The following is a 7,500-nucleotide window of genomic DNA, read 5'->3' on the forward strand; positions in this document are numbered from 1 at the left end:
ATAATCTGCTCACGTGGCCTAGACTGCTTTCTTCTCCTATTCTTCCAGGCATGCTTCAGAAAATGACTCAGGAAATTCCACGCGGTGGAAGGAAAGAGGAGCTAAACAGAGCCCAGCGACGATTGTCCGATTTCAAGGTTTTCGATTAAAAAAATAAATTAATAAGATAAAATACAATAAATAAAAAAATGCCAAATTAGATTGCTAGACATTTTTAACGACTTGCTTCGTGCAAGGCAATTTGGTTTCTGTATGATGTTAAAGCTATTTCCACACTTTACAGAAATCTAGTCCAAGCCATTGATACATGCAAAGACACCTTTGCCACCGCACCCGCAATTACAGATGCTTTGGAACGTGTGTGGTGTAAGGGCATTATATAAGCAGATATGAAGTCTATTCATAAATAAAAAAAGCACCTGATGCCGATTGAGGCCAAGCTTAAGGAACAAACACTGAGTGTATCAGTTACAGGGAAGATGCATTCAGAACATTCTTAGTCCAAACCAAAGTGCCATTAAGATTCACTTTTATGGAACAAATACCTTATTCATAACTCGGAACTCCAGAATATAATCCTCATGTAGGTAACTGCAACCTCACTCTCAGCTATGGTAGTCACAATTGCACCAATGCAATCAAATTTAACAGGTCATAAGCAACACAGAGAATCGTAACGTTTCTTAGAGCCATAAATAACAGGTCCTCCCGACGTATCCAGCCCCATTAGCAAAGAGTGCAGTCCGATATCCATCTAATGAACACCACTCACGAAAGAATTAGCGCATGGAACACAACAATAAAGCTGACCCATAGAAGACACGGCACGTAACTATTCACTCGACAGCTGTACGACTGATAGATCTGTTCGACACTTGCATCCTACCCACCACTTGACGTTGGCATAACTAAAAAAAACAATAAATAAATAATAATATAGATAGATAGATATAGATATAGATATAGATATAGATATAGATATATAGATATAATATATAGAGAGAGAGAGAGAGAGAGAGAGAGAGAGAGGAGAGAGAGAGAGAGAGAGAGATAGATAGATAGATAGATAGATAGATAGATAGATAGATATACAGAGAGAGAGAGAGAGAGAGAGAGAGAGAGAGAGAGAAATAAGATATATATATATGTATGTGTGTGTGTGTGTGTGTGTGTGTGTGTGTGTGTGTGTGTGTGTGCGTGTGTGTGTGTGTGTGTGTGAAAATAATGAAAATAATAATAATAATAATAATAATAATAATAATAATAATAATAATAATAATAATAATAATAATAATGGAAGAAAAACCCACAATACAAAAACTAGTTTTTGTATTGTGGGTTTTTCTTCCATTGTATCAGCACGGAAGAGTGTTTTGCTATTCAATAATAATAATAATAATAATAATAATAATAATAATAATAATAATAATAATAATGATAATAATAATAATAACAATAATAATAATAATAATATGTAAAATGAAAATAATAATAATAATAATAATGATAATAATAATAATAATAATAATAGTAATAATAGTAATAATAATAATAAAAATATAATAAAAAATAATAAAAAATAATAGCAATAATAATAATAATAATAATAATATGTAAAAAAAGCAATTGATAAATCTAAAAACTCCTTTTAAGTCCCTCCAGCACCGAGGACACGCACCATTCTTTGTTGTATGAGGCGCACAAACAAAGCCCTCCTCAGAACAGAACGAGAAATGCCAAGACGTTCAGGTTCCTTCTTAAGAACGAGGCTCTCCCTACCCTTTCCTGCGGGGCGTTGTTTTTTTTTGTTTTTTTTTTTTTTTTTTTTGTATTAAATTTTTTTTTTTATGAGCCCTTTTTAAATGTGGAAAACATTGTCACGATTCTTTTTCTTAAACTGTGTTGTTCCTTTTCCTTTTCGAAGTGGGTTAAAAAAAAAGACGGGGAAAAAAAAAAAAGAGGGAACGTGAAAAAAGTATTTGTAAAAATTTTTCTTAATTAACGAAAAATTTAAAAACCTCCTCCCCTTCAGGTGGAAATTATGGCAAGTAAACTGTTTAACGGCTGTTCCTTTTACTTCATTTAACTTTTAAAAAATAAAGGCTGATTGTTTATGTGCACTTATGATCTAGATATGTATGTGCAAGGGAGTTTGGAATAGCGTATGCATACGTATTACACGCACATACACACACACAACAACAGACTCGTCACTCCACGTGAATTGTGTATATTTCCGTGTGTGGTGTTTTTGTTGTTGGTGTGTTGTTTTTGGTTTTTGGGGTTTTTGTGGGGTGGGGGGGGGTGGGGGTGAAAAGAAAAACATCTCCTTTCACGTATGTTATTTCAAGAGGGTAAAAAAGGAAAAAACAGGAAAAGAAAAAAAAAAGGGGGGGAAAAAAAAAGGGATTCCTTTTCCATTTACTGTGTGATTAAAAAGGGAAAAAAACCCCCAGAAAACTTTAGAATGGGAAAATTTATACCAAGGAATTTTTAAAAATTTAATTTAAAGTCTTTTCACGCTTAGGGGACAGAAAAAAAAGAAAGGGAAAAAAAACGTTAGGAAAAAAAAGAAACTTTTTAATAAGGAAAATAACGGGGTTTGTGGTTTTTTAGTTTGTGGTTTAAAGGGCGGGGAAACAGAAAAAAGGGAAAAAAATTTAAAAAAGAGAGAGAGAGGGGTTGGGGGGGGGGGGGGGAGAGAGAGAGAAAAAACGAATATTAAAAGGGAAAAAACGTGGTTGGTTTTTTTTCGTTTTTTTTTGGGTGGGGGGGAACAAAACGGAAAAAAGAAAAGAAATCAAAAAAAAAACGAAGAAAAAAAGGACCAAGACGAGAAAAAATTTAAGAGGGGGGAAACCCAACCCCAGAAAATTAAGGGGAGTAAGAGCGAAAGGGGAAAACCATGTAGAGAAGTTCTGGCGTGGGGGAAAGGAAGGGGGAACAAAGGAGAGGAGAGAGAAGAGGAAGAGGAAAGAGAGAGAGGGGGAGAAGAGGGGAGAGGGGGGAAGAGAGGAGAGAGGGGAGAGAGAGAGAGAGGAGAGAGAGAGAAAGAAAGAGAGGGAGAGAGGGAGAAGAGAGAAAGAAAGAGAGAGAAAAAAAGAAGAGAGAGAAGAGATAGATAGAATAGATAGATAGATAGAGAGAGAGAGAGAGAGAGAGAGAGAGTGTGTGTGTGTGTGAGAGAGAGAGAAAAAAAAGTGAGAGGGAGACAAACAAACAAACAGAGGCAGACAGGTATGGGAATCTAACTGAGAAACTGACAGACAGCCATAGATAGACTGACTGGCAGATAGACAGATAGCCAAACGAAAACAGAATATTGATGATACTTGTCATGATTCTCAAACTTAAAGCACCCACTTCCAGTCACATATATTCTGCAAACTTAAAATCCTTTACGAGCTTCCCTAGCCAAATATACATTACCAACAAGGCCAGACTACTGCTAACACAAAAAAAAAATAAACAAGCCCTTTTCAAAAAATTTCTTGGCAATTCCCCCAATAAAACATACATATGCCACAAAATTATATAACCTTAATATATACCCCAGCAACGCCTGTACAACATAGAATACATTTCCTCCGTGTCTATGAGGTCAGGACAACACACACGTAAAGAACGTGTATATATATATTATGCAAGTAACGTACGACACACGATGTCTGCTCGCCCTTTGACTCATGAATTTGATTGCCTCTTGATATCAAATAGCAATATTGTTAGCACGGTTGAGTGATTCTCCCAGATGTAATAATGGTTAAAGGTTATTTCAAAGGCAAACCTTGTTTATGCAGCAATATTCATGATCGATGCTTTGATCAGTTTTTTGTATTCAAAAGGACTGGTATCTGGTAACTGGTAACTGGTGGCTGCCAACTGGTATCTGATGATAATCAACTAATGGCTGGTAACTGGTATCCGATTATTGGTAAATACTGACTAAGGACTTCTGATTAGTGACTGGTCTCCGGTTTCTAGTGCAAACTGGAAACCGTTGATTATGTGGTAAGTGCAAATTTGTTATAAATAACCGGTATCTACCTGGCGACTGGTGACTGGCTGATGGTATCTAGTGACTGGTTGGTGGAAGGTTTTTGAAAAGTGGTAACTAATGACTAATACCATATAACTCGAAAAATGGTGACTGGTGACTGGTACTGATTCCAGGACTGTTTTCATAGGGAATCTTCCAAGTTAGGCATTTTTGGGAAGATGAAATTTTTAAAAAATTGAACAAGAAAAATTGGAAAAATTTAAACTTACTTTTAGGTTTTTGGGGGTTATTGAAACTTCAATTACTTCAAACTTGAAAAGATATTTTCATTGAATAAAAAAGAAAAACTTAAAACGCGAGCAACTTAGATATTACAATAGAAAAAAGTGAAAACGATCCATCTTAGAAATAATAAAACGTGGAAAACTTTAACTTCTTTTCTTAAACTTTACTTAAGCAACAACTGCTTTTCTTAAGCAGTAATTTCACTCAAGCAATGACTTCACTTCCTAAAAAACTTGATTTCTTTATTGAGCAACAACTTCACTTCGTGTGTGTGTGTATGTTTATGTGTATGGGGTGGGGGGGGTTTTGTGTGTGTGTGGGGTGTGGGGTTTTGTGTTGGGGGTGGTGTGTATGTGTGCGTGGCGTGGTTAATTTTGTATTTGGGGTGTTTTAACTTATCGTTTTAAATCAATTCCCCCACACAAAATTTACAACCCCGATTCCCCCCCCCCCCCCCTCCCTTTCCCCGCCAAAAGAAAAAAAAAACCATTCGCCCCCCAAACCCATGAGGGCCCAAACAGAGGAAAATCATAAAGATTTCACCAGCCTCGCCAGGAACCAACCCCCTCCCCCCCCCCCAACAACCACGCCTCCCAAACGCCACAGTCATGTCTAACACGAGGTAATGGCGGCGACCCGATTGCACTGAGATTTAATCAGCAGCCATTTATGTCTCCGCTAAATATGGAATTACGGAAGTTGCATGAAGTTGCACACTCCAGTTAAGAGGAAGTTACGGCAGGTTGCAACCTTGTCCCCTCCTCACCACCCCCTCCTTTCACATCCTGCTTTCCGAGGGTATCTGTATTGCATCGTTGCATATTGTCGCATAACGTTCTAAAATCCTTCTCTCTCTCTCTCTCTCTCTCTCTCTCTCCCTCCCCCTCTCTCTCTCTCTCTCTCTCTCTCTCTCTCTCTCTCTCTCTCTCTCTTTTCTCTCTCTCTCTCTCTCTCTCTCTCTCCTCTCTCTCTCTCTCTTCTCTCTCTCTCTTCTCCTCTATTTCTCTTCTCTCTCTCTCTCCTCTCTCTCCACTCTTATTCCGCACAAAATTTATATGTGGTCTCAACATTTATTTTCCTATCTGAACCTCACATTCCCTTCCTTTGTCCTTCTATCCTCCTCTCCCTCTTTTTCCAAATTTCCTATCTTATTTCATCTTCTCTTCTCCCTTTTTTCTTTCCTATCCCCCTTCCTCATCCTCATCCTCTTCTTCCTCTTCTTCTTCTTTTTCTTCGTCCTCCTCTTTCCTTCGTACCCCTCCTCTTCCTCTTCCTCCTCATCCTTTCTCCCTTTCTCTTCTTCTTCCTCCTCCTCCTCCTCTTCCTCTTATTCCCTACACCCCCTCCTCACTCTTATTTTCTCGATCTCCTCTTTCTCCTCCTCCTCCTACCCCCCTTCTTTTCCTCCCTCTCTTCTTCTTCCTCTTACTCCCTTCTCCTCCTCCTCCTCTTCCTCCCTTCTTCCTCCCTCCTCTACCTCTTCCTCTCTCTCTTCCTCCCACCCTCTGCCCATCCTCTTCTTTCTCTCCCTCTTCCTCCCATCCTCCTCTCCCTCTCCCTCTCCCATCCTCCTCTCCCTCTCCCTCTCCTCTTCCTCCCATCCTCCTCTCCCTCTCCCTCTTCCTCCCATCCTCCTCTCCCTCTCCCCCCCATCCTCCTCTCCCTCTCCCCCCATCCTCCTCTCCCTCTCCCTCTCCCCCCATCCTCCTCTCCCTCTCCCTCCCCCCCTTCCTCCTCTCCCTCTCCCTCTCCCCCTTTCTAAAACCTGCCTACAGTCGGATTCGTTCCAGCACGGCGGCCATTGGAAGCCGAGTCACTAGGGACATAGATACCCTCTCTCGTTATTTTTTGTTTTTATTTTCCTTCTCCTTTTTCCCTCTTCCTTTCTTTTCTCTCTCTTTTTTTGTGTTGCTTCTTTTCCGTTGGGGAATATTCGTCCTTCACCTGGGGAATAGGATTTCTTTATTGTGTGGAGTTGCTGTTATTGTTGTTGTTGTTGTTGTTGATAATGAAGCTGACGATAAGGAGGAGGAGGAGGATTTTGTTTGTTGTTGTTGTTGGTGATAATGATATTGTTGTTGTTGTTCTTTTTCTTGCTCTTGTTCTGGTGTTTGGTTTTGTTCTTGTTTTGTTATTATGGTTCTTGTCTTTTTCTTTCTTGAGACACATTAGTATTCCTGTTTTGATTCTCGGAACATGACAAACAATGGAGGCATTTTTATAGATTGTGTTAAATTATCACTATTTTTTTCAATTATTAGATTAATTTAGATTATGTTGAATTAACTTACAAAGAACACAATGATCTCGTGCATTTTATTACCTTTGTCATTGTTGTTGTTGTTGTAGATGTTGTTAATATTATTTTATTTTCTATTTTCATTATAGTTGTTGTTTTTGTTGTTACTATTAATATCATTATTGTTGTTGTTGCTGTTATTGGTGGTGTTAGTAGTAGTAGTAGTATCATTATTATTATCATTGTTATTATTATCGTCATCATCATTGTCACCATAATCATCATAATCATCATTATTATCATTATCATTATTATTATTATTCCATTATTATCATGATTTTCATTACTATTATCAACATCATTAATTTATTAATATCATCATCACTATTTTTGTCATTTATCATTGCTGTTTTCATCATTATCACGATGCTGTTAATAATGACAATGGTGATGAAAATTACGAAGCAAAGATGAAAAGGGAAGAAGGTCGAAAATGAGAAGGGGAAAGAGGGGGAGATAAGGACAGGGGAAGGCAAGGAATGGGGAAGAAGACAAAGAGGGAAGGGAGATAAGAAGAGGGAAAGAAAGGTAAGGAAAGAGAAATTTATGGATGGAAGGAGGGTAAGGAGAAGGGGGAGAGAAAGGGGAAAATAAATAAATCTAAGGAGGGGGGGAGGAGGGTAAGGAGGGGGGAATGAAAAAAACTAGATAAATGAAACGAGAGAAAACAGAAGAATAAAACGAGATGGAATGGCAACTCGGGAGCAAAGTGGGTTTTAATGCACTTGCACTTTGCCTGGGGATATGGCAACCATCCTCCCCTCCCCTATCCCCTTCTCCTACTCCCTTTCTCGCTTCCTCTCTTCTCTCTCTCTCTCTCTCTCTCTCTCTCTCTCTCTCTCTCTCTCTCTTCTCTCTCTCTCCCTTTCTCGCTCTCTCTCTATCTATCTATCTATCTCTCTCTCTCTCTCTCTCT

The 7,500-nt window shown here is 38.5% G+C and overlaps 1 protein-coding gene across 1 annotated transcript in view; it reads left to right on the forward strand.

The window, feature by feature from the left end:
• Nucleotides 1–7,500, forward strand: part of LOC119568339 (ALK tyrosine kinase receptor-like) — a gene marked incomplete in the record, with an annotated part of 248,485 nt that overhangs the window by 98,165 nt on the left and 142,820 nt on the right.

The sequence above is a fragment of the Penaeus monodon genome, chromosome 43 (genome assembly GCF_015228065.2).
Source record: "Penaeus monodon isolate SGIC_2016 chromosome 43, NSTDA_Pmon_1, whole genome shotgun sequence".
Classification (NCBI taxonomy): Eukaryota; Metazoa; Arthropoda; class Malacostraca; order Decapoda; family Penaeidae; genus Penaeus; species Penaeus monodon.